The sequence below is a fragment of the Loxodonta africana genome, chromosome 14 (genome assembly GCF_030014295.1).
Source record: "Loxodonta africana isolate mLoxAfr1 chromosome 14, mLoxAfr1.hap2, whole genome shotgun sequence".
In the NCBI taxonomy this organism is placed as follows: domain Eukaryota; kingdom Metazoa; phylum Chordata; class Mammalia; order Proboscidea; family Elephantidae; genus Loxodonta; species Loxodonta africana.
In genome coordinates, this window is record NC_087355.1 from 6614719 (window position 1) to 6641062 (window position 26344).

Here is a 26344-nt window from a genome sequence, read left to right on the forward strand (position 1 = left end):
GGGCGGCTTCTTGTGGTCCTTCGCACCGGAAGACGTGACCACATGACTTGCCAAGGGCAAAGGAAGGTCACAGATCAAGCTGCAATTTAAGGTCCCACTGGAGTATTCATTTTGTTGCATGTTCTCTCCATCCTTTGTAGCAGTTTTATATTAGAAATCACTTTTGAGTTTGTCTTAAATTCTTAAAATCTCCTGACGGGCTTTGAAGGCCTGTCTTATAGGAGAGCGTTTTAGGAAAGGCCTTCAAAGTCACAGGGGTGGACATTTTATTATTCCAGATCCTGTGAACTCACAAAAGTGAGAAAGAAAAACAGCTTTCCTATATGAATGCAATAGCCTGCTTACTGGTCTTATTCCAGGCCCCTGAGTACCGATTTCTAAAACCCTACTCTTTTTTCCTTTCTGCATGTGGCCGTCTAACGACATTCACCTTCTACACGCACTTGGCTGAAGGGGGCACAGAGGGCCGGCCCTCACATGAACAGCTTAGGTAGAGCCTTTCCAGCGGGTATCTGGTGATTTATAGAAATGGCATGTCTTCTAAGAAAGGCATTTCTAGGAATTGTGCCTGTCTCCTTGAAGAAGGAAACCATGGTTCAGTGCATGAGCTCAGTGTTTTACTTTTGACCTTTGCATCTCAGGGATACCTGCCACATATCCTTAGACGAACTACAGGGTAGCAGGCAGGGAGTGACCTAGCATGCTCCCAAGTCAGTTCACCAGAACTGAGTTTTGAAATCACATGTGTAAAGTCAGATCCCAATATGATTATAATGTGTGTCACTGTCCAATTGGGAATATTTTGAATTGGTTTTTAATGCGCCACCAGGTGAGTCACAATGGGAGCTTATATTCAAAGAAGTAGTGTCAGTCAGCAAATAACAGGGTTCACTCTGAGTCAGAGCTTATCAGAGCTTAGCATTTAGTACAGTAAGTGTGAGTCACTGACTACCCAGCACTGTAGAAATGGTCCCCAAATGTTACCTTGAGCAGCTCGCTCAAGAGTTTAGACAAGACTGCCTGGCATGAGTCAGTTCACCTTACGACTGAGTGGGCTTTGTTGGAGGCCATTCACAATAAGGTTTGATTTGATTGAGTGCTGAAGGTAATATTTTGTGATTAGGAATTTATAGAATAAATTGCCTTGATTCTAGTCTATCTGATTATATAGTCTATGCTTTCTTGCCCAGCACTGATATTTTACTTCAGTTATTTCATTGATTACTAAGCCAATTGACCTTTCTGATTTCGGAAGACTCAATTTTTTGTTATTAATTAATCTTTCTCTGTGTTGTAAATCCTTCTCAAGTACACGTTAGCATTTGGATTTTAGATGAAGGTATCTCTGCAAAGTTTCCTGGTAGCTTGACTGCGGCCCAGTGGTAAAGGAGAATGCCCTGTTCTCTGGTTGTCTTGGTTTGGGCCCTTGTCTCCTCTTCCAGCTAACTGGAACTCTTCCAGCCCCTAGGGCTGCATGGCTAGAATCTGCAGAAGTTCATTGAGCTGTTCCACTTATGCACAAGCAGTATCAAGAATTATGCAGCTTTTTCCTTTCCTCACCCCCTCCCTTGTGAATGACATTCATATTACAGAGTGGAGTGATAACGAGATTTAAGGGGCTGGATTTCTTAGTTTGTATAAATGGCTTATCGATAATTAGTGGCAAGAAGTTATTATCTTTGGAACCAAGATGAGACTACTGCTCAAAAGTACATGTCTGTTTTTCTCTCATCATCTCTGATGGCTCCAGGAGAATCCAGGTGCCTGTGTGTCACCATATGCCTTTATTGTGTTTCTACAAATATTTGTTTCTAGTGATGACCTGGACACTACATCATACTCTTCCTTTGCATTTAATGGAGACCATACACGAAGAGTTGAATTCTTCCTAACTTAATGTAATTTCTGGAAAAGTCAAGTCACTAGGACTTTTTAATATATCACACAATTTAAAACTGAATCAAAGTTTCTACTTACGTTTGCTATGTTTCAGTGATCAGACTTTTGGTTTTGTGAGATTTGTGACTGCTTTTAACTTTTTTTACTTGACTTATAATTTATAGTAATGTATACACCTCTTAAGTGTACAGCTGAATAAACCTTACAGAAGTAACCGCGTGGAACGGCTATCTAGACCAAGGTTTATCAACCTCAGCCTTAGTGACATTTTGGGTTGGATAATTCTCTGTTTTAGGTTGTTTAGCAGCATTCCTGACCTTTATCCACTCAGTGCCACTAGCACACTCCCACCCACTGTGACAAACAAGATGTCAGATGTTTCCTGTGGTCAAAACCACCCCCCAGTGAAGACTACTGCACTAGATTAAAATGTAGAATATTTTCAAATCCCTATTAGGCTCCCTCTTGCTTCCCCCCAGTCAGTACTCCCAAAAGATAACCACTTGTGTAACCTTTCTCACCGTGTATAAACTTTACCTGCATTTAAACCTCATATGCAATTACATAGCATATACTCTTTGCATTTGGTTCTTTAGCTCAGCATTATGTTTCTGAGGTTCATTTGTTTTTCCAGCATGTATTGATATCTTTTAATATTCTGCAACTCCTTTGTGTGAATATACCACAGACTACTAGGCCATTACACTGTTGAAGGACATTTGAGTTGTTTGCAGTTTGGGGCTGTTATGAATATATCTTTTTTTTTTTTTTAATTGTGCTTTAAGTGAAAGTTTACAATTCAAGTCTGCTTCTCATATAAAAACTTATGCACACATTGTTATGTGACCCTAGTTGCTCCACCTACAATGTAACAGCACACTCCTTCTCTCCACCCTGTATTTCCTGTGTCCATTGAACCACCTCCTGTCCCCCTCTGCCTTCTCATCTCACCTCCAGACAGGGACTGCCCACATAGTCTCTATGTCCACTTGAGCTAAGAAGCACAGTCCTCACCAGTATCACTTTATGTCTTGTAGTCCAGTCTAATCTTTGTCTGAAGCGTTGGCTTCAAAAATGGTTTAGTTTTGAGCTAACAGAGAGTCCAGGGGCCATGACCTCTGGGGTCCCTCCAGTCTCAGTCAGACCATTATGTCTGGTCTTTTTCCTAGAATTCCTAGAATCCCTGCTCCATCAGGATTCCCTGTTGTGTCCCCTGTCAGTGCAGTCATTGGTGGTAGCTGGGCACCATCTAGTTCTTCCAGTCTCAGGTTGATGGAGTCTCTGGTTTATGTGGCCCTTTCTTTCTCTTGGGCTCACATTCTCCTTGTGTCTTTGGTGCTCTTCATTTTTCTTTGCTCCAGGTGGGTTATCACAAATTGATGCATCTTAGATGGCCACTTGCTAGCTTTTAAGACCCCAGACGCCACTCACCAAAGTGGGATGCAGAACGTTTTCTTAATAAACTTTGTTATGCCTGTTGACCTAGGTGCCCTCTGAAACCATGGTCTCCAGACCCCCACCCCTGGAACTCTGTCCCTTGAAGTGTTTGGTTGTATTCAGGAAACTTCTTAGTTTTGGATTAGTCCAGTTGTGTTGAATTCCCCTGTATTGTGTGTTGTCTTTCCCTTCACCTAAAATAATTCGTGTCTACTATCTAACTGGTGAATACCCCTCTCCCTCCGTCCCTGCCCACCCTCATAACCATCAAATAACGTTTTCTTCTGTGTTTAAACCTTTTCTTGACTTCTTAGAACAGTGCTCTCATACAATATTTGTCCTTCTGCAACTGACTAATTTCACTCAGCGTAATGCCTTCCAGATTCCTCCTGTTATGAGATGTTTCACAGATTTGTCATTGTTCTTTATCGTTGCATAGTATTTCATTGTGTGAATATACCGTAATTTATTTATCCATTCATCCATTAATGGACACTTTGGTGGCTTCCATCTTTTTGCTATTGTAAACAGTGCTGCAATGAACATGGGTGTGCATATATCTGTTCGTGTAAAGGCTCTTACTTCTCTAGGATATATTCCAAGGAGTGGGATTGCTGGATGGTGTGGTAGTTCTATTTCTAGCTTTCTAAGGAAGTGCCAAATCGATTACCAAAGTGGTTGTACCATTTTACATTCCTACCAGCAGTGTATAAGTGTTCTAGTCTCTCCACAACCTCTCCAACATTTATTTTGCGTTTTTTGGATTAATGCCAACCTTGTTCGAGTGACAGGTATCTCATTGTAGTTTTGATTTGCATTTTTCTAATGGCTAATAATCATGAGCATTTCCTCATGTATCTGTTAGCCACCTGAATGTCTTCTTTAGTGAAGTGCCTGTTCATATCCTTTGCCCATTTTTTAATTGGGTTATTTGTCTTTTTGTTGTGGAGGTTTTGCAGTATTTTGTAGATTTTAGAGATTAGACGCTGATCTGATTTGTCATAACCAAAAATCTCCCAGTCTGTAGGTTGTTGTCTTTTTACTCTTTTGGTGAAGTCTTTGGATAAGCATAAGTGTGTGATTTTTAGGAGCTCCTAGTTGCCTAGTTTCTCTTCTGCTGTTTGTGCATTGTTAGGAATGTTTTGTATACTGTTTATGCCATGTATTAGGGCTCCTAGCATTGTCCCTATTTTTATTTCCATGATCTTTATCATTTTATATTTTATATTTAGGTCTTTGATCCATTTTCAGTTAGTTTTTGTGCATGGTGTGAGGTATGGGTCTTGTTTCATTTTTTGCAGATGGATATCTGGTTATGCCAGCACCATTTGTTAAAGAGGCTATCTTTTCCCCATTTAACAGACCTTGAGCCTTTGTCAAATATCAGTTACTGATAGGTGGATGAATTTATGGCTGCAGTCTCAATTCTGTTCCTTGGTCTGTGTATATCTGTTGTTGTACCAGTACCAGGCTGTTTTGACTACTGTGGCAGTATAATAGGTTCTAAAATCAGGTAGTGTGAGGCCTCCCACTTTGTTCTTCTTTTTCACTAAAGCTTTACTTATCTGGGGCCTCTTCATTTTCCATATGAAGTTGATTTGTTTCTCCATCTCACTGAAAAATGCCATTGGAATTTGGATCGGGATTGCATTGTATCTATAGATTGCTTTGGGTAGAATGGACATTTTCACAAAGTTGAGTCTTCTTATCCATGCAGTATGTTTTTCCACTTATGTAGGTCTCTCTTGATTTCTTGCAGTAGCGTCTTGTAGTTTTCTTTGTATAGGTCTTTTACATCTCTGGTTAGATTTATTCCTAAGTATTTTATCTTCTTAGGGGCTATTTTAAATGGTATTGATTGGTGATTTCTTCTTCGATGTTCTCTGTTGGTGTAGGGGAATCCAACTGATTTTTGTATATTTATCTTGTACCCTGACACTTTGCTGAAATCTTCTATTAGTTCCAGTGTTTTTTTTTTGTGTGTGTGTGTGTGGATTCTTTAGGGTTTTCTGTGTATAAGATCATAGCATCTTCAAATAGAGATACTTCTTCTTCTTCATTACCAATCTGGATGCCCTTTATTTCTTTTTCTAGCCTAATTGCTTTGGCTAGGACCTCCAGCACAATGTTGAATAAGAGTGGTGATAAAGGGCATTCTTGTCTCATTCCCATTCTCAAGGGGAATGCTTTCAGACTCTCTCCATTTAGAATGATGTTGACTGTTGGCTTTTTATAAATGGCCTTTATTGTGTTGAGGAATTTCCCTTGTATTCCTATTTTGCTGAGAGTTTTTATCGGGAATAGGTGTTGGACTTTGTCAAATGCCTTTTCTGCATCAATTGATAAGATCATGTGGTCCTTGTCTTTTGTTTTATTTGTGTGGTAGATTATGTTAATTGTTTTTCTAAAGTTGAACCATCCTGGAATACCTGGTATGGATCCCACTTGGTCATGGTGAATTATTTTTTTGATATGTTGTTGAATTCTATTGGCTAGAATTTTGTTGAGGATTTTCACGTCTAAGTTCATGAGGGATATAGGTCTGTAATTTTCTTTTTTTGTTGTTGTGGTGTCTTTATCTGGTTTTGGTATCAGGCTTACGCTGGTTTCATAGAGTGAGTTTGGTAGTATTCTGTCCTTTTCTATGGTCTGAAATACCTTTAGTAGTAATGGTGTTAACTCTCCTCTAAAAGTTTGGTAGAATTCTCCAGTGGAGCCCTCAGGGCCAGGGATTTTTTTGTTTTGTTTTGTTGTTGTTGAGAGTTTTTTAGTTACCTTTTCAATCTGTTTTTTTGTTGTAGGTTTATTTAGTTGTTCTACCTCTGTTTGTGTTGGTTTATATAGGTAGTGTGTTTCTAGAAATTTGTCTATTTCCTCTAGGTTTTCAAATCTGTTAGAGTAAAACTTTTCATAGTGTTCTGTTATGAGTCTTTTCATTTCACTTGGGTCAGTTGTGATGTGGCTGGGAATTCAGGGCAGAAACAGCTCCTTTGCCTAGGCACAGGCATAAGGGGTCCACAGACTTTGAATGCCCTTCACCCCTGTATAGACCTGTGTGGACCCATTTCAACAGCATAAGCCCTCATTAGCACAGTACAACAGGGTATATGCCTAAAGTCTAACTTCAACTGTTTCAGCTACATAGTGGGGAGACAAGTTTGTGGCATTTGACACTGCTCTGCCTATTAAGCAGGGTCCTCACCTACCCACCTCAGGGGTCTGCGGACTTGGACTGGTGGCTCCACCCATGCCACCTACCCACCTGTGACAAAGGTCCAAGAATAAGTGGTACCTCCCAGTCCTTACAACCAACGGCATTAGGTGCCCATAGTCTGGACGCAAACCCTCTCTGTTCTGGTACTCCGATCACTCATAGGTTATTCCTCTTGATAGAGTCCTACATAATTCTTAGTGTTTCTTCATTTAAAAAAAATTCTTTTATCTTATTTTTCCTCAAATATGTTGGTGCCAAGTGCCAAGTGCTTTGTCTTCAGTCTCACTAATGCCTCAATTCTGCTCTTTTGACTATTGAATTGTCTAATTCTGATATTTTATAGTAATCTTCTGAATTTCTGTTTGCTGTCTCTCTATGGATTCTTGCAGCCTATTAAATTTGCCATTATGCTCTTGTCTAATTTGCTTTAGTTCCACTAATGCTTTGTCTGTGTGTTCCTTAGCTTGTTCTACATTTTGCCTAATCTCCTTCCTGATCTCTTGAATTGTTCTGTATATTAATCTTTTGTATTCTACCTCCAGTAATTCCAGGAAGTTCTCTTCATCCAGAAGATTTCTTGGGTCATTGTTTTTGGGAGCTTGCTGAAGCCATTGTGGTCTGCCTCTTTATGTGAGTTGGTATTGACTATTGTTTCTGAGCAATCAATAAGTTATTGTATTTATTGATTTTATGTTTGCTTACTTTGTCCTGGCTCCTTGTTTTGTTTTGTTTCGATATGCCCAAATAGGCTGCTCATGTGAGGTAGCTTGTTTATTGGCAGATTTGAAGCTCTAATGTCCTGTCACCAGGGGGTTAGGGCTGTTACTAGGTATGTGAGCCCAGGAGTCCATTCACTTTTCTTGTATGGATTCAGCTCAGGTGTGCAGATAGTCAGTCACCAAGTGTGTGGTGCAGGCTCTCACCTACAGTCCTAGACAAGCAGGAGTGATTGGTGTAGGCACAGGTATCTGCGTGTAGTAGGGGGTCACATGCTGAGCAAGGCAGGGAGCTGATAACCACCCCTGAGTGTCTGTAAGGAAAGTGTGTCCCTGTTCCCTAGAGCACTTAGGTGGTGGGTTTTGTGTCTGGTCTGTGGGCACCCAGTGCTGTTGGCTGTAAGGACTGGGAGGCACTACTTACCCTTGGACCTCTGTCACAGGTGGGTAGGTGGCATGGGTGGAGCTACCAGTCCTCAGGCCCCTGATGTGAGTAGGTGAGGATTCTGCTTAATAGGCAGAGCGGTGTCAAATGTCACGAACTTGCCTCTTCACCATGTAGCTGGAACACTTGAAGTTAGACTTGAGGTATGTACCCTGTTGTACTGTGCTAATGAGGGCTTACGCTTTTCAAATGGGCCCACACAGGTCTATGCAGGAGTGAATGGCATTCAATGTCTGTGGACTCCTTATGCTTGTGCCTAGACAAAGGAGCCATTTCTGCCCTGAGTTCCCAGCTTAGGGGAGCCGGCAGATTATTTGTTTCCCTGTTTGTTAATTTGTTCCCTCTCAAGGCCAGGAGAATGGCTCAGGGTGAGTTCGGGGCCCTTCCTCCAGCCCAGGGGATGCAGCTGGCTGGTACCCAGTGCACGGTGGGAAAGGAGCAGGTAAGTAGGTGAGAAGTTTTTCCCGAAGGGGTATTTTTGGATTGCACTAGGTTAAACACAGGTACTTATTGTTTGCTGATTGTGGGCCGCTACTTGCGTGTTCTGGAGGGTTGAGCAGACTCTCCACCGTTTGGCATCCCCCGATATGGAAAACACATCCTGTAGGCTTCTGCTTGCCTCACCACACTTGCAGCAGCTGTGGAATCGGCCTGCAGGGTGCCAGTTCCCTCAGGCTCAGGTCTGGCAACTCCTCACTGCTTCTGAACCATTTCTCCCCCTCCGCCGCTCAGTTGGGTTCCTCAACTTTGCCTTTGATGTTCAGGTCCCCTAGCTTGTCATATATAATTGATTCATTTGTTTTTGGGGGGTCTTTGTTGTGATGGCACTAGTTTTTTTTGTTGTAAGAGGGACCACACTAAGGGCCTGACTACTCCACCATCTTGGCCCTGCCTCCTGAATATATCTTTTGATGAATGTAAGTACTCATTTCTGTTGGCTATATGCCCAGGAGTGAAATTGCTAGGTAATAGGTTTAATATATATGTTCAGCCTTAGTAGATACTGCTGAACAGTTTTTCAAACCATTTTTACACTTCCAAACCAATTTACACTCCTACCAGCAATGCATGAGGGTTTCTATTGCTTCACAGTCTTACCAGCTCCTGGTATTGTCCATCCATTGTATTTTAGTCATTCTGGTGGCTGTGTAGGGGCATATCATTGTGTTTTTAATTTGTATTTCCCTGATAACTAATGATGTTGAGCACCTTTTCTTTTTTTTTTTGGCCATTTACATATTTTCTGTTTTAAAGTACTTCTGCAAGTCTTTGGCCCATTTTTCTATTGTGTTATCTATCTTCTAATTAGTGATTTGTTGGAGTTCTTTATGTGTTCTGGGTACAAGTTGTTAAAATGTGTATGTGTGTATGTATTGCAAATATTTTCCCCTAGCCTGATGTTTTTCTTTACACTCTCATTCCATTGGTTTCCATTGCTTCTGTTAAAAATCATGCTTCTTTGAAACATGTCGTTTTCTGATTGATTAAATTTTTTTCTCTGGCTTAGCACAGTTTGAATATAACGTGTCTTGGTGTGGCTTTCTTTGTATTTATCCTGTATTGGATTCACTGAGCTTCTTGTATCTGTGGATTGATGTCTTTCATCAGTTTTGGAAAATTTTCACTTAGTATCTCTCCAGATATTGCTTCTTCTGTCCTGTTTTTTGTTTTGTTTTTTTCCTTCTCTCAAGCTTCTGGGACTGAAATCATTCATATGTTAGACTTTTTTCTTTCTTTCCCTCATGTCTCTTATTCTCTGCTCCACGCTATCTTTTTTTTTTTTTCCTGTCTCTGTGCTTCAGTTCAAATACTTTATATTGACCTGTGTTTTAGTCCACTTAACCTATCTTTTGCTGTGGCCAGTCTTCTGCCAAGCCATCTGGTGAGTTGTTAATTTCAGAAATTGTTTTGTTCTCGATGTAGTATGTTCACTTGATTCTTTTAAATAGATTTAAACTCTCTGATGAAATTCCCCATCTTTTCATCAGTTTTGCCCACCTAATTTTTTTTTTAATCTTTATCTACTAAATCTAATATTGGGATCATTTGTAGACCTTCATCTATTGTTCATTTTATGTTATTGGCCACATTTTTCTGTCTCTTTGTATGTCTAGTAATTTTTATTATATGCAGGACAGACATCATATATAAAGAAACTGTATACATTATATCTTCTACCAGCAAGGAATCTTCTTTTCCTCTCCTTGGGTGATGGGCTGATCACATCAGTCCTAACAGAAATTGAACTGGGTTGGGGCTGTTTACAATTTTAATAAGACTTAGCTCCCTCTGGTTCTTTTCTGTTCTTCAGGCGTATTTCTCCTGGACTTTGGATTGAAAGACTGGTAGGTTTCTAACTTCTCAGTCTTTAAAGATGGAGGGAGACTCAGCCTGCCCTTCAGAAGTTGTGAGCTTTGTTCTTTGCCCCATGTGCCCCTGTGGCTTCCACATTTGGTAAATGCCTTGAGGAAGCCAGACATGTGTTTGAGGAAGACCTTGTTACTGAAGTGGGACTTGTTCTCCACATGACTCTGTAGTATCCCATCAGCCAATCCTCAGTTAGCAAATGCACTCAGAGAAGACAGCTAGTGGCAAATGGCTCACCAGGGAAAGGGACTCATTTGGAAACTCTATTAATTTGATCCTCTGTGTGCTCATACCTTCTGATGTCTTTAGAAAAAATATGATGTTAGCTACTTACCTGTCTGTTTTTATTTAGTTAATTTATTTAGTTGTGAAAAAACAGTGGTCTGCCTTGGCTCAATACCATGTTTCTTAAAGATTTTTTTTAATTAAGTTTCTTTTTCATCTATCTTTGGATTATATTTTTTATCTATTACATAATTTGTTTCCAATAAATTCAGAAAATAAGTAATAAAAATGTTGCCATTTACAAGTGTAAAATGTAATATATGTGGGAAGGAAAAGAAGTATGTTATAATCTTTGCTACTTTTTGTGCTTCAAATTGTAGTCATGTGATGTGGAAAGCACAATCATTTGAATGAAAGAGAATGGGTTCAAGTTCTGACTTTGCTCACTAGTTTCATGGGCCTCTGGTTCTGAATATATGCAACAGGGATAATAATACTTTCTAGTAATAATGTAAAACAGAGGGTTCATGAGCGTATTCAGTACACGATACGTGTTATTGTTACTTTACTAGCATTTATCTGTCATTATTTTAGGCTCCTAGATGTGGATGAGGAGCCCTAGTGGCACAGAGGTTAAAGTGCTCAGCTGCGAACCGAAAGGTCTGTGATTTGCACTCACCAGCAGCTTCCCAGGAGCAAGACCTGGTAGTCTGCTTCCACAAAGATTACAGCCTTGGAAACACTATGGGGCAGTTCTCCTCTGTCCTCTAGGGTTGCTATGAGTCACAATTGACTCAATGGCAGTGGCAGTGGACTGGATGTGGATAATTTGATTTAAAATGTTTGCATTTTGACATGTTTCTGTTTGGCAGAGATTCTAAAGTTTTGTCATTTGAACAAGGTTCTGAAGAAAGTTTTTTTTTTTTTTTTAATATAAAAGGCCTGTTATTTTCGTCGTTATTCTTAGTTGCAGTTGAGTCAGCTCCAACGTATGGCAACCTTAGGTATAACAGAACCTATGACGTACTGTCTAAGACAATATTACTCAGTAAGTTTGTGAGTTCATATTTGGCCATATCTTGGTGTTTTATTTAAAAAAAAAAAAAAAAGGCAGCCTACCAAAATCTAAATAATTTACACAAATTTTAGTTGCAGAAGGGATTGTGTTCAAAGTAGTCTGCCCTCAGTAAAATCCACATCTAACTACTTTGTATTATGTCCAGTAGGGCTTATTGTAAGATGTTGGCAACAAGAACACAATTTTAAGAAAAATTAAGGAAAGACTGACAGTATTTTCTTGGAAGGACAGCTGGCTGACCTTTGCAGAGGAGAGTCTGGGTAAGAGCTGTGAGTTATTTTAGCTTTAACTACACGAATGACTTAAATATAGTTAATTTTTACATTCAATTTCTTGTTACTGAGCTGCTCTTTTATTTTGATTTCTGAATTTTTTTCTTAAAAAAAATACTGTTTTAATCTCTGAAGATGATTAGATCTACTCTAAATTTCAGATGAAAATAGTAGTCCTGGAGGCAGTTCAGTGCTTCTGAAGCCTACACGGACTCTCCTGGCCCATGTGGAGGGCCGTACTTCATTCTGTGTCACCGAGGCTGCAGACAGAACCCCAGTCTACAGAGTTCTTCCCTGTGATGAGTGGTCAGTGGGCTTCGCTGCTCTAATCTCCATATTTGGTGAAGGACCGTACTCCTTTTAATCTCTGAACAGAGTTAATTCGGGATTCAAGAGTTACAGTATGTAGTGAAGCAACAGCCCGGAATTTATCAATTCTCACTAGAGCTGAGTTTCTTCTAAAGCAAAGAAGTCATGTGTGGCCCCTTTCAGTGACTTGTTAGGCTGGGCTGTTCTTGGTGCATGGAGTCCTAGTTAACAAAGACACCGGAGCATCATAACAAGACCACTAAAGGAGGGTGGGTGAAAGAGGTACGGAAAAGATAAAATCATGCAAAATCTGATAAAATGAACAACACATCTTGGGCTTGTTATCCGACGGTTAAAAGGCAGAAAAAAGACTTTATTTCCTTTCCTTATTTTCCAGTTTTCTTTCAAAACTATGGAGGTATGAAAACTAGAAGTACTGATTTAGATAGAAAATATATTTATTAAATATGTCAGACTTCTGCGAATCAAGATACTGCATATAGATAACTCATATCAATCCCCTTTCCCTATACATGGGGGTTTTAGTCCTGGGTCTCTTCTTTCTATATAACTGCCTTATGGCACTCACAAAAAGGTTATTGAGTAGCTGCAGTATGAAATGCATAACCACTAAACATTTTCATTTCTTTGACATTTCTTCCACTTTTGATCCATTTGGTCAACATTCCTAACTATTTAACATTCCAGGCCAAAGGGGGCTGGAAATTTAGTAGATATTTTAGTACTAATTGTGGAGAACCAAAACCTTGAGGAGCAGAGACTCCCGCCACACCCCAGAGACTGCAGGCAGAAATGTTCCACCAGCTTGGCCCATGGGGACTGTCCTAGGAACACTAAAGGCAGTCTGGGACAAAGTAATGCCCTGGAGTTTCTATTAGCCTGTTGGAGTCAACAGCAGACCTGCTGGAAGAGGATCCCAGAGGCATGCTAATGGGCATCTTGAAAATAGCCCATATCGATCTCATGGTGGCTGGTGCACAGCTGTGGTGTGAAGATGCAGGCACTGCTGGGTGGTGCAGTGAGCCAGGCCTGCAGTTGAAAGATCTGATTCCAGTCTGAAGTTGGGCTGACCCTGAGACATTAGGCAAGTCACACAACCTCTCTGAGTCTAGGTTTCCCCGTTAATCAAATGGAGATCTTGAAATCTACTGAGTGAGATGTGATCACAACCACGTTCGCTAGTACAGGCACGGGGTCAGGGACAGAGGAAGGTAGACTGTGCATCGACTGGAACTTATTCATGGAGAAGGAGCTATGATGAAGAGTTTAGATTTTATTTTGAGTGTCATGGATTGCTAGCGAAGGCCACAGGAGGTGACTAATGATCTGAATTCCATTTTGAAAATACAACTTAGCTGCTGTGGGGGACTAAGGGGAGGGCAGGCATTATGGGGCTTTTGTAGCAGTGCATGTCAGAGATGATGTTAACCTGGGCTAGAGAGGGCATGGGCATGGAGAGAAGGTGCAGACCTGCCAGAGCAAGCTTGCAGATGAATGAGGGTGAGGAGGAGGTGCCAGGGCGACTCCTAGGTTGTGTATGGATGCAGGTCCATGTATGGACAGGAGAAGACTGGGGGGGAGAAACAGAGGGAAGGGGAGTGAAACAAGAATCCATTTTAGACATTAAAGTCTGAGGTGTCCGTGGGAGCCCCAGTGTGGTGTCAAGTAGGCAGCTAGGTCTATGTGGTTTTGAAGCCTGGGCTGGACACAGAAATGTGAGGTATTTAAAGTATTTTTGTGTGGATGGGTATGCTTTCATGGGCTAAATTATCAGGAAGTTATGGTAGAAGGTTCTTTAGCATTATCAATAGGCTATTACTACTCTGGAATCTACATCTCATTCTTGAAATTATCTGTACACAATCTACTGAGAGTTTCTATATGTCTGTAACAGGGGTTGGCCAACTAAGGCCCATGGGCCAGACGCAGACCACTGCCTCTTTTTTGCAGGCCACACACTAAGAATGGTTACATAACACCTGGACATTTTATGAATTTCAAATTTCAGTGTGCTTGGATAAAATTTTACTTGTTCATTTATGTGTTGTCTGTGACTGCTTTTGTACAGAGTTGAGTAGTTAGGACAGAGACCTCACGGCCCACAACGCCTAAAGCATGTGCTGTCTCGTCCTTTACAAAAAATGTTTGCCAACCCCTAACCTATAACATAGATGTAAATGTGGAATATCACTAGGTTTTTGTAGCAGACTGTCAATATGGAAGTAAATATGAAGTTCACATAAGTTCAGTGAATAACAAAGTTATTTACTAAACCATCTCACAGAAATAGTGCACTCACAAAAAAAAATTTTTTTTTTTTGTCCAGAAAGACCAAAAATCCAATTAAAGAGAATCTCCTATGAGAAATAAAACCAAAGCACCTAATTTAAGGCACCTTTTGGGATCCACCAATTCAACATTCCACATTTTTCATATTCACTGCAAGATGTTTTGCTTAATGGCAACTAATAAGCCCCAGAAGTACTAATAAAGCAGGGTCATAGGGAAATGACCATATCCACAAAGTTCTGTGTATAAGAGAGCTCGTTTGCTAGATAGAGGCTTTCAGAGATTCAAATTCCTTATAGCCCAAAAGCTTTAAATAGGATGGGAGCTCACCATTTCAAATCTTATATATTAGAATCATCATCACAGGATGAAAAATTCTAATAATGTAAGTAAGGCCATGTTGAGGAGCCAGTGCTACTGAGGGGTCATGGAGAATTTTCTGTGAAGAAAAGCATAATTTCTGAAAAAGAGATGTAGAAGGATAAGTTGCTCAGACAGACCTATAAGGAGTGAGAAGGCTCATTAGTTATGAACACCACCTTTGTACATTTTTATCATCCTTAATTTGCACGTAAATTAGCATATCTCAACCTAACTGTCACCAACCCTAAGCCTCATCTGCTGTAATTGGTGGAGAAGCTCTTCGGCCAACAAACACTCACCCGGGCCTAAAGTCAGTGAGGTTCGTGCCCAGCACAGAGGACTGGTGCCGAACAGGAGGGGCTTCCTGTGACACTGGGTGAGTCCTTACTCTCACCTGTGGTCAAACAAGAATGACTTATCCATAAAGTTTTCCTTAGTTTCAGCTAATAATTTAGGGGCAAAGATAAGAAGCTTAGATCATTACACATTTTATTCTTTAAAAACAGTTAAAGTAAAAATGAATGTTACTTTAAAAAAACATAGTAAACACACTTATAATATCCATATAATAACCACGATACCATTATGCTAGCAATATTTAGTTGGTGTCATCTAATGCCCAACCATATTCCAGTGATGTTTCTTTAGTCTCTTTACTCCAGACCACTCCCTCCACCCCACTTTTCCTTTTCCATGCACTAACTTGTAAAAGAAACTGGATCCATGGCCCGCAGATTATCCACCTCATGAAATTGTTTGATACTTCCTCGTGGTATTAACTTGTTCCTCTATTCCCTAATTTTCTGTAAATGTTAGATCCAAAGGCTTGAAGAGAGTTAGGCCCAGCAATTTGGCAGGAATACTTTGTGGGTGGTGCTGGCACATCTGTTGCACCCATCAGAGGCCCCCAGGGGCTGGGTGATTGTCCCACATTTAGCCGTGTTAAGAGCAGTATGTCTGATAAATCCCCTCTGAACGCCCAGTAGGTCAATTCAGTGTAACGTCTGCAGAGTGGCTAATCGGTACAAAGTACATCTGGGCTTGCATGACGCAAAGATAGCAGGTCCGCCTCTCATTACCACCACCCGTCTGCCTGTGTGTCGTGCTGAGGTGGCTTGTGTGCTGCTATGATGCTGGAAGCTGCGCCACTGGTATTTCAAATACCAGCAGGGTCACCCATAGTGAACAGGTTTCAGCAGAGCTTCCAGACAAAGACTAAGAAGAAAGGCCTGGTGATCAACTTCTAAAAATTAGCCAGTGAAAACCCTGTGAATCACAACAGAATATTATCCAGTGTAGTGCTGGAAGGTAGGACCCCTAGGTCGGCATCCAGTGTAGTGCTGGAAGGTAGGACCCCTAGGTCGGCACTACACGACAGCTGCCGCGATGGACTCGAGCCTACCAACGGTCGTGAAGACGGCACAAGATTGGGAAACACTTCATTCTGTTGTACATGGGCTCACCACGAGTTGGTGCTGACCCAACAGCAGCTGACAACAGCAACACTCTCATTACCAGTCCCTCTGCTTGGTTGATGGCGCAGTGGTAAGGAGCTGAGCTGTTAACCAAAAGTCAGCAGTTAGATCCACCAGCCGCTCCTTGGAAACCCCGCGGGACAGTTCTACTCTGTCCTCCAGGATCGCTATGAGTCAGAATCTACTGGATGGCAATGGGTCTTTTTTTCTGCTTGGTTGAAGATCTTTACAGTGTCCATTCCCATTCTGAGCTCTGTCCCTCAGGCAGGGTTGCTGGGGTGTGGCCAATGCCTCCAGAATGGATCCCGCACCCTCCCTTTGCACTACCAGGGATACTACTCTGCCTCTCCGCATACCTGGAACTCCCCTGGCTTCTGGGGGTGATGGTGATGTTGCATTCCTTGCTACACTGGACCTCTGTTCATCTCCAGAAATGCATCTAACATAGCAGGTGTCACCCAGACCCTTGCCCTGGTGTTGAGGGGTCTCAAAATGCACCTAAAACTGTGTGGCCGTCAAGGAGCATGGGCAGGATTCATCCCTTTTCCCCTGGGAGGCTGTTCTTTCTCTCACCGCAGAACCAAGGAAGAACCCGGCTTCAGGCCTTTCAATAGAAGTTGGGATTTGTAAGAGGATTTAAATCCACATCATATCTCACTGCATGTTCTTAAGGTTATAGTGAAAGTATACTTTGGGGCTTCAGGTTTATTTAGATTTCAAACCAGGGATAGATATAAAATATGTAGGAGACTGACCACAGTAAGGGCGTGTAGGCATTAATGGCTAATGGCACTCACTCATTGTCTTCTCTGTTAAATAAAACCTGAAATGTAACTAGTGAAGCTTTATGTATTTCTGATTCTCTGGATTCAATCGGGAAACCCTGGTAGCGTAGTGGTTAGCAGCCAGTTCAAATCCACCAGCCGCTCCTTGAAAACCGTATGGGGCAGTTCTACTCTGTCCTATAGGGTCACTAGGAGTCGGAATCAACTCGACGGCAACGGGTATGGATTTTTTTGGTTTGGATGCAATTGAGAACCCACTTCACTGTTGAATGTAGGAAAGGCTAAATATAATCACTGTACAGGTCAAAGAGTACTTAAAACGCTTTTACCCAGGGAAAGGACTTGCATTCCTGATCTTTGTGCTGAGTTACCTCTGGACAGAGAACAATGGCGGGCTATGGAATATGACCGGCCTATTCACTGGAATGTTCCACCATCCAGGGAATGTTTTCATTGCACATTCCTTTCAAACACACACTTGAAAATTTCTGCCGAATGTTAGGAATTGCACGTTGTTCTGTTCTATACTGCTGCGTTTTCTTCAGGAGTCTGGCTGTGTCCCTCTGCTAACTGTGCTGATTACTGCATGAAGCTGCTTGGATCTCTCCCCGCTCCTCACCACACAGCCTGTGTCCCTCGTGTTTGTCTTTTGTATCCTTTATTCTTTTGTGGGTATCTTTTCCTTTCTTTTCTGATGCTTTTCAGCATTAAGCTACAGAATAATTGTATAGAACTTGGCCCACATACATCCAGAGCAAGCAGGTGATTTGTACAAGGAAAAAAGTTAGCAAACAAGCGGTACCCATCTCTCTTCTTGTTGACACTTTTTCCAGTCCACCATGTTGCATTTGAAGTAAACTAAAATAATAGCACTTTGTTGTTGTTGTTGTTGTTAGGTGCTCTCAAGTCGGCTCCTAATCATAGTGACCGTGTGTACAACAGAATGAAACGCTGCCCAGTCCTGCACCATCCTCACAGTCATTGTTATGTTTGAGCCCATTGTTGCAGCCACTGTGTTGATGCATCTCCTTGAGGGTCTTCCTCTTTTTTTGAGGTCCTCACTGGGTCTATTTTACCAAGCATGATGTCCTTCTCCAGGGACTGGTCCCTCCTGATAATGTGTCCAAAGAATTTGAGATGAAGGTTGCCCGTCCTCATTTCTAAGGCGCATTCTGGCTGTACTTCTTCCAAGACAGATTTGTTCGTTCTTCTGGCAGTCCAGTACCATAAATCAAAGGCATCAATTCTTCTTTGATCTTCCTTATTCAGTGTCTAGCTTTCGCATGCATGTGAGGCGTTTGAAAACACCACGGCTTCAGTCAGGCGCACCTTAGTCCTCAAGACAACATCTTTGCTTTTTAGCACTTTAAAGAGGTCTTTTGCAGCAGATTGCCCAATGCAATACGTTGTTTGATTTCTTGACTGCTGCTTCAGTGGTGTTGACTGTACATAAAGTAAAATGAAATCCTTGACAACTTCAATGTTTTCTCCATTTTTCATGATGTTGCTTATTGGTCCCATTGGGAGGATTTTTGTTTTATTTATGTGTAATCCATATTGAAGGCTGTAGTCTTTGATCGTCATCAATTAGTGTTTCAAGTCCTCTTTGATTTCAGCAAGCAAGGTTGTGTCATCTGCATAATGCAGGTTGTTAATGAGTCTTCCTCCAATCCTGATGCCACATTCTTCTTCATATAGTCCAGCTTCTCAGATTATTTGCTCAGCACACATATTAAGTAAGTATGGTGAAAAAATATAACCCTGGCACATACCTTTCCTGATTTCGAACCACACAGTATCCCCTTGTTCTGTTCGAACGACTGACTCTTGGTCTATGTACAGGTCTCTCATGAAATCTTGTTCTATGTACAGGTTTCTCATGAGCACAATGAAGAGTTCTGAAATTCTCATCTTCGAAGCATTATCCTTTAAATAGTCAATAAAACACAGGTAAACATCTTTCTGGTATTCTGTGCTTTCAGCCAGGATCCATCTGACATTAGCAATGACATCCCTGGTTCCATGTCCTTGAATCTAGCTTGAATTTCTGGCAGTTCCCTGTTGAAGTACTGCCGCAACAACTTTTTAATTATCTTCAGCAAAACTTTGCCTGTATGTGATGTTAATGATATTGTTCAATAATTTCTGCATTCTGTTGGATCACTTTTCTTTAGAATGGGCACAGATACGGATCTCTTCCAGTCTGTAGCCAGGTAGCTGTTTTCCACATTTCTTGGCATAGACTAGTGAGTGCTTCCAGTGCTGCATCCATTTGTTGAAACATCTCAAGGTATTTTGTCAGTTCCTGAAGCCTTGTTTTTTGTCAATGCCTTTAGTGAAGCTTGGACTTGTTCCTTTAATATCATCAGTTCTTGATCATACGCTACCTCCTGAAATGGTTGAATGTTGGCCAATTATTTTTGGTACAGTGACTCTGCGTATTCCTTCCATGCTTCATTCATCATGCAGTATTTTATCCACAGAATACTTCAATATTGCAACTTGAGGCTTGAATTTTTTCTTCAGTTCTTTCAGCTTGAGAAATACTGAGTGCGTGATCTTCTCTTTTGGTTTTCTATCTCCTGGTGTTTGCACATTTCATTATAATACTTCACTTTGTCTCTTCGGCTCGCCTCCTGAAATCTTTTTGTTTAGCTCTTGTACTTCATCATTTCTTCCTTTCAGTTTAGCTACTCTATGTTCAAGAACAAGTTTCAGAGTCTCTTCTGACATCCGGTTGTTCTTTTCTTTCTTTTCCATCTTTTTAATGACCTTTTGCTCTCTTCATGTGTAGTGTCCTTGTGTCATGCCACGTCTGGTCTGGTCTTCAGTCATTAGTGTTCAGTGCATCAAATCTATTCTTGAGATGGTCTCATATGAAAGGAATCATACAATATGTGGTCTTTTGTGACTGGCTTCTTTCACTTAGCATGTTTTGAAGGTTCGTCCTGGCTGTAGCATGTAATAGCATCATATTAGAATGAGAAGGAAAGCCAGCATTCATCTATTCTTGTATGTTTGGCTTGTACATGAGAGCTCTGGCCCAGGGAGGTGAACTCGAGGCTAAGGTCACACAACTTGCAGAGGGAAGGAGGCCTGGAGCCCAGGAATTCAGCACCCATCCCCCAAGACCCTCCAGATGCCTACCTAGTGTATGAAAGTGCTCTCTTGGCAAACTGAGAGACTTACATCCTTCCTCTCTAGTGTTTCCATTCTCAGCCGTTCTTGGCTATTTTTGTCCCTGAATGCATGCACTCAGAGGCATTTGGGGTTACTTCTGGGCCTGTGGTGGTTGAAGTGGTAGATGTCTGCATGTGGGTGAGTCGGGTCTTCTCTATCTAGCTCTGTGATGAATATAGGCACTAAGGTGTAGGGTCAATTTGTTTATCATCTTAAAACACAATTTCAGGCCTTTCCATATTACTCATTCTATCTTTTACATTATTACCAGTGAGCACTAAGTTAAAAACAATAATAATGGCATTTGAGTAGTGCTCCACAGCTCTGAGGCACAGCCCGTTACACTGGACTTCTTGAAAATCTTGATCCATTGTTCATTACTTTTCAACAGTTCTTTGGTAGATGTCAGCTGTAGGCTGGAGGGCCATCCCCAAGACTTCCAGGACCCCTCCAAATAAATTCTCTGCTCCCACTCAGTGTTCTTGTCTGGCCCCTCTGATCTCAGTGGCCACAGGGATGCTCAGCTCACAATGTGACTTCCTCTGCTGGCCTCTCTGGAACCGAGAGTCTGTAATCAGCAAGATGCCCCCATCATTCGTACACTCTCTTCTTGACCTGTCTCCTCTCACTGAAATCTGGCTATTTGAGTCACTGCTTCCCCCAAGGCCGTATTCATTGCAGACTTTTTCTGCTGAAATTTCACCACTTAATTTAGGGCTCTCTGTTGCCAGTTCTTAAATATTTCTCCTCTTTTCCCTCAAAACCCCCGTCCTATGATGCTTCGGTCCTCAGACGTCAGCATCCACCCTTCCTCCTCTCAGGTGGCTGCCATCTGCTCACCTCCCACCCAGCCCTCAAGTAGAAGACTCTCACACACGGGACTGCGGCTCCTCTCCACCACCACTCTTTATTTCTTCCACATTCTGTCAGTGACCTGTGCAGTACCTCAGTGTTCAGTTGCTTGGCTTCTCAGCTTGAGAAAACTATTCCTTGACCACACCTCAGTCCTCACTTACAGGATCAGCCCCTGGAGCTGGCCATTCCCAAGCACGCCTCCTCGGAAGCCTCCTCTTCAAGCCCCCTTCCTTTCACGTGGGCTCACTCGAGTCCTTTCAGTGACCTTGTCGCCTTCCGTGACTGTGTGCCTCTTCCGTACCTCCACCTCCTCCTTGTTCACTACACTCCCGTTCAGTGAACACCCCACGTCATTTTTTAAAGAAGCGTCATTTTTTTTAAAGCAGTTTTAAACTTACAGAAAAGTTACACAGAAAGTACAGAGACCTCCCATGCTCCACCCTCCCCTCCACAGTTTCCCCTTTTATTAGCAGCTTGCATTCTTGTGGTACGTTTGTTACAAGTGATGAACCAAGACTGATACAGCATTACTAACAAAGTTCACATTAGGGCTCACTCTGTATTGTACAGTCCTGTGGGTTTTGGCAAATGCATAGTGTCATGTGTCTACCATTACAGTATCACACAGATGCGATTCACTGCTTTTAAAAATGACCTGTGGTCCACCTATGCATCCCTCTTCCCTTTGAACCTCTGGCAACCACTGATGTTTTTACTGTCTCTACAGTTTTACCAAAAAGTCATGCAGTTGGAATCACACAATATGTATGTAGCCTTTTCAGACTGGCTTCTTTCACTTAACAATATGCGTTTAAATTTCCTTCATGTTTTCATAGCCTGATAGCACCTTTCTTTTTATTGCTAAATAATACTCCATTGTGTGGACGTATGACAGTTTGTTTATCTATGCATCTACTGAAAGACATCTCGGTTGTTTCCAATTTTTGGCAATTAGGAGTAAAACTGCTGTAAACATTTATGTGCACTTTTTCACGTGGACATAGATTTTCATCTCGTTTGGGTAAGTAAGTTTAGCTTTTTAGGAAACTGCCAGAGTGTCTCCCAAAGTGCCTGTACCATTTTGCATTCCCCCGGTCCATCTCATTTGTTTTTGCAGTTCTTCTTGGAGGTCCCACATTGTCATCTACCTGCCTCCTCCCATTCATCATCAGGTCTCTCCTCTGCTGTAAGGGTGCCCTGCCCTCAGCATGCTCCAGCGCATCTCCCATTCCACTGCTTTCATAGCACTTATCAGACCCAGCGCTAATGTGTTAGTGGTTTTCACAGGTTTTGTCCATTTCCCTGCTTAAACAGATGCCTCAGCATAGCTCACCCCTGTGCCTGGAGCCAGCAGCTTTGCTGACACCTGCGGTGCTCAGTAAACATTCATGACAAGGAAGAACCTTGGAAGGCCACCAGGAGGAATATTTTACCTTTTTTTATTCTAGATTTATAATCCATCTTTCTTTATCTGATCCTTCTGGTAAGTCATCAAACACTTAGAATATTTTCAACATTTGCCAAACCATGAAACAAACCCACTGGCAAAGATGTTAAGAAGACACCAATTCTCATAGTGTCTGGGTGGCAAAATCCCAGGACGCTGGGGAACCGAGAGTCCTTTGCAAGGCCATGGCTGTGCTCATTTGGACTCCAGATTTATATGAACAACTGTGCAGGATTTCAGAAATCTGATTTCTGCATGAGGCAGATGCCGTCTCCATCACTCTTCTAGTTTTTAAAAATTCGTCTTTCGTTGTGCTTTCCAATTCTTTGGCGTGGGGTCAACAACACTGAAATGACAAGAGAAACTAATGTTCAGAATCACAAAGGAACACAGAAATCTGGAGAGCAGAGGAATGCAGGCATCTGGATTCTGCCGTGTGTGCAGTCAGAGCTGGAGACCACACGTGCCGGCTCCTGCAGCTTTTCCTCAGGAGTCAAATGAGCCGGCAGGATGCAGATGCCTTGACGAATTGGAAAACCTCTTTCCATCTCTCACCCACTATCATGTCTTCCACTACCTTTCCTGTTTTTATTTTTAGCTTTCATTGAAATTTTAACCTACAGGTGCAAAAGTGCACATATGATTTGGTAGATTTTCACAAACTGAACACACCTGTGTAACCAGCACCCGACTCATGCACCAGCATGTTACAAGCACCCCGAAGCCTGTCATGAGGGGTCGTCTCTCTTCTGACTTCCAACGGCATAGAGCACTTTTGCATGTTTTGTGTTTTACTTGAATAGAATCATACAGTATATATTGTTTCGCGTCTGGCTGCTTTCACTCAGTATTGCTGGTGAGATTCATCCATGTGTTGAGGTAGATCTAGATCAGCCATTCTCATGGCTGAGTAATATTCCATTTTGTGACTATGACACAATTTATCTATCCATTGTACTGCTGATGAACATTTGCATCGATCCAGGTTCAAGCTTTTTTGAGTAGTACGTCTACCAAAACCCATTTGCTGTCGCTGTGGGTTGGAACGAGTACATCTAGGAACGTCCCAGTGCATGCTTGGGATGCAACCTTTTCGTGGAGCATTGGTGGGCTGGCCAGTCACGGGTATGGGGGTGGTCAGCTGTAGTAGATTCTGCCGGTACGCCAGTGCGATTCCACCAGTTTATACTTCTGTCACCAATATGGGGTAGTTCTCATTGCTCCATCTCCTTGCCATCATTTGATATTTTCTTTATTTTAGCCTTTCGGCAGTGTGTGTCTGTGTGTGGTGCATGTGTGTGTGTCATTCCCTATGTTTTAATACTTGCACTAGCTAATGTAATGGATCATTACACTCACTGTTAGATTATAGAGAGTGTTATGAAAATAAAGGAAAAGGTAAGTTTTTAAATGTAAGCATAAAATGGCTGATTTTAATATTTTCAGTGGACGGGTCAAGTGGTTCATACACTGGCAATTAATTTTATTCCCTCCACATCCAAATGGACAGGTTAATTCATTAATCAGTATTAATTGTAGTGTTATTAATATTGTGTTATCAATATTGTATGTGCATACATGTATTAATTTAAGTGTATATTTCATTTGGCATGTGTAATGTTTTAGGGCATCTGCTAGGTCCTCTTCTATTATCAGGAAAAAAAAGCACTACACCAATATTTTGATGTAGGTTTCTTTTAAAATATTTTGAATATGGTAAACTAATAATGAAATTTCCAACAATTGTTGTAGGAAAAGAAATTTTGAAGTTGAAGTTTAGAAATACGTATCAAATATGACTAATCTAGAATGCTAAGTATATATTCTCAGATTTAATTCTGACTTCTTCTTGGATACATGTGGGCTCCAACCACCAGCCACCTACCACAGCAGTTGGGTCCCTGAGAGACAGCACCTAAGACACGGCAGAAAAGCAAACTGTATTGCTGACTGCCGGCTGCCTCGGGTCTACCAGCTTTCTCACCTCGATGACCTAGGTGGACAACCAGAGGTCCAGAGGCCTTTCCCCCTCCGCTTCCTTAGAGCCCGAGCCAGAGCAGCCTGTTCTTCTGAGTCCTACCTTCCCAGCTCTCCAACATAAGATGTACTTCTCAAGCAAAAACACGCCCACCCCAGAGCCAGCTCCTTCCCTACCAAGTCTTAAGCCTAAAATACTGCTTTTGAAATGAGAAGTAAAAAAACAAGATAACAAAATGGATGCAGGGCGTTTATAACTCTCTCCAGGCTCCTACCAGAACTCTGTTCCCGCCCCCCCGGCCCCCGCCATGAGTTATCTGAAGGGAGAGTGGAGCCAGGGTGGTTGCTATGGAGACATCTGTCATCATCCAGGCTAGAGGTGTCATGAGGGCCAAGGGCCGTGGCACAGGTCGATCTGTAAAGAAGGCATCCTGGGGATAGACTTGATTTGGTTTTGCCATCAGGTAGAAGTGGGAGGAGTTGAAGGTGACTTCAAGCTTTCTTGTACAAGTGGATACATTGTAATGATACTTGCCAAGACAGAAAAGGTAAGAAAATAGATAGATTTGTCCAGGAAAATGATGCTTTACACATTGATTTTTCCATATTGCACATATTTGCTCTATTTTTTCTGTAATTTGCAATGATTGCTCAGAAGCTCATTTTTTTTTTACTACTTGCTGTTAAGTTAGCATTGCAAAACTGGCAGAAGTGCTCGGGCCAGCTGTTAATGGCCATCTAACCCGTTGTGTAGTAATAGAAAGTTCCCTAAAGCAGCCCAGCAAGTAACGAAGTTGTTTTTATTAGGTGCTGTGGAGTTGCTTCCGACTTATAGCGACCCTATGTACAACAGAATGAAAAACTGCCCGGTCATGTGCCATTCTCACAACTGTTGCTATGTTTGAGCCCATTGTTGCAGCCACTGTGTCAGTCCATCTCGTTAAGGGTCTTCCTCTTTTTCGCTGACCCTCTATTTTACCATGAATGATGTCCTTCTCCGGGGAATGGTCTCTCCTGATAACATGTCCAAAGTACGTGAGACGTAGTCTCACTATCCTTGCTTCTAAGAAGCATTCGGGCTGTACTTCTTCCAAGACAGATTTGTTCATTTTTCTGGCAGTCCATAGTATATTCAGTATTCTTTGACAATGCCATAATTCAAAGGCATCAACTCTTCTTCGGTCTTCCTTGTGCTTTGTCCAGCTTTTGCATGCATATGAGGCGATTGGAAACACCCTGGCTTGGGTCAGGCGCACCTTAGTCTTCAAGGTGACATCTTTGCTTTCCAACACTTTAAAGAGGTCTTTTTCAGCCTTTTTTTTTTTTTTTAAATATGCCTAGTTTGATTTCTTGACTGCTGCTTCCATGGGCATTGATTGTGGATCTGAGCAAAATGAAATTCTTGACAGCTTCAGTATTTTCATTTATCGTGATATTGCTTATTGGTCCATTTGTGAGGATTTTTATTTTCTTTATGTTGATGTGTAATTCATCCTGAAGGTTGTAGTCTCTGATCTTCATCAGTAAATGCTTCAAGCTCTCTTCATTTTCAGCAAGCGTGTATCACAGGTTGTTAATGTCTTCCTCCAATTCTGATGCTGCGTTCTTCTTCATAAAGTCTAGCTTTTCAGATTATTTGCTCAGCATGCAACAACGATGTTAATGAGTATGTAATACTTTCAGAGATGGCTCTGTGCTAAGTAATAGTTGAGAATGCAGCCATTTGTAATCTCTTTGAGATCTTCCCATGGTTTCCGGGTAAAAGGAAAGACCATGATAAAGATTTCAGTTGATACTTGCAAAGTGCTGTTTAGTTGTTTGTTGGTATTAAGAACAATTAAAAACATATATTATGTATTCATTTTTTTCTGATCATACTCTCTAATTATTTCTAATATTTCCCAAAAGGCAACTGAACAGTTGGTTCATTTAATAACAGCAAAAGAGAAGAGAAAGACACCACTATTATAGTCCTAAAACCTTCAGTGGC

General features: G+C 41.6%; 1 protein-coding gene across 1 annotated transcript in view; it reads left to right on the forward strand.

Moving 5' to 3' along the window:
* RGS20 (regulator of G protein signaling 20) overlaps positions 1–26344 on the forward strand; it is a 138184-nt gene that overhangs the window by 45080 nt on the left and 66760 nt on the right. The window lies entirely within an intron of this gene.